Raw genomic sequence first — 1,975 nt, forward strand, 5'->3', positions numbered from 1 at the left:
GAAAATTCTCAGCACAGGCTTATGAAGACACTGTCTGTCTCCTGAAATTATATTTCTGTTCCTGGTTTTAGTTATAAAGTTTAACACCTGACTCCTCTTCATGAAATGATAGTAAACACTGACTGTTCCATCTGCAGAGAATACTTCCCTTCTGCAAACAACGGCACCTGTCTTTTATTTTTCTCTTTTTATTATCTATCTTCATCATCTTACACTGTCAATATTCATTTGATTCTCTTGTCTGACAACCCGTGTGATTCTGGGATGCTCCCCTTGAAAGATTAGCAAGGCACCAACCATTCCCTTTGATCTTGCCCCCCTTTGTCCTGTGAATTCCCTTTCTTTTTTTGTCCAAGGTCGAAAGCATTTTTCTTTTATTCACAGAATACTCTTATCTTCTGTTGTATCTATATGTTCATTCTAAAGGCAGAAAAAAATAAACTACATGCGTTGTTATGACTATGCATGTGATTCACTATGTAGACAATTAATACATGATTATAATAATACTTTTCCAGACACCCATTGCTATTTCTGGGGTTTTGAATTGGCATTTGCATCATTTGTCTAATGTTTCACAGCATGAATGGTTGATATGTTGAAAGTGATTGACACAAATCAGTTCAAAGTTAATGCCCAATTTTGGTAGTAAGATTGTAAAGACCAGCAATCTTCAAAGATTTTCCCAAATGAATCTAAAACACACATATGCATGATTCAAATTATATCATCATTTCTGATATTAGGATGTAATTTTACCTCATACAAACAGGCAAGTCATGAATACAGGAAAATAAGCCATTTTTATTTCAAATGTGTTTTATGTTTGTTAATTTTTAAGTGTTATTCATGCATTCGTGATCCTTAATGTACTGACAATGCACATTCTAGTCAAGCTTTGTATATGCTGTTAAAATGTTGTATAATAAGAAATTTTGAACCACCTTTATACTAATAATGCCATTCACATTGGTCAATCCTATCAAAGGGTTTAGATGGAACTACCCTGATTATTTTATTCTACCTGGTCTAGGAAGAAGGAACACAACTGAGGTGAAGTGAATACTTTCCTTTTATTGCCACTTCCCTGGGGGATTTTATTTCTAAGAGCATTCTGCCTTTCTACTAGACTGATTTCCTTCATTTGCACTATCCTCTGTCCTCACCTTCCTGCTCAGGAGTTTTCTATCACATTATCAAATAACTCAGTAGGAATGCACCATACTCAGATCCTTGGCTCTTCTAAATATGCCTAGATGTCACACTTGATTGACTTTCTGGCCTGTTTCCAGAATTCTAAGTCAAAAAATATTTTTCTTTATAATTTTAGGTACTATAGAATTCATTTTCCAGCAAATAGGTAAGGAAAAATAAGATGCATCTTTGAGCCAATAAATTTTACAGCAAAATGTTTATGAATATGCAGGACCAGGAGTTTCAGTGGAAAGGGCAAGACCCACATTCACCATTCCACTCTGTTGCTTCACTTGTATCCTGCAGCAATGGCTGTCATCCCCTGTTCAATGTCGTCTTTTGGATAGTAAATTTATAAGCAGCTTGCTTTGTTTCCAGAATCGTATCACTATCAATCATTAATTGGCTATTTGACCAGCATCCCTGGCATACAGAGGGTATAACATTGAAGAAGATGAGCAGACAATAAAAAACATGGTAACCACCATGCATGCATACACAGCAACAAACACACATGTACTCCTCCTTTACCATATTTTTTCAACTTTCAAATGCATCCTGAAATTAGCTCATTCTTGGAATGTATTTGAACCTCCTACTTCAAAAATAGAAAAAGAGAAAGAAAGAAAGAAAGAAAGAAAGAAAGAAAGAAAGAAAGAAAGAAAGAAAGAAAGAAAGAAAGAAGACTGAAATTAAGGGCTTGAGTTGTTATGTGGTCATACAGAGAGAATGTTGCTGAGATAGAAATTACACCACAATGTCCTTATCTCTAGAACCACAC

Source organism: Alexandromys fortis, unplaced genomic scaffold (assembly GCF_014885135.2).
Source record: "Alexandromys fortis isolate MF-2015 unplaced genomic scaffold, M_Fortis_MF-2015_v1.1 scaffold_105, whole genome shotgun sequence".
NCBI lineage: Eukaryota > Metazoa > Chordata > Mammalia > Rodentia > Cricetidae > Alexandromys > Alexandromys fortis.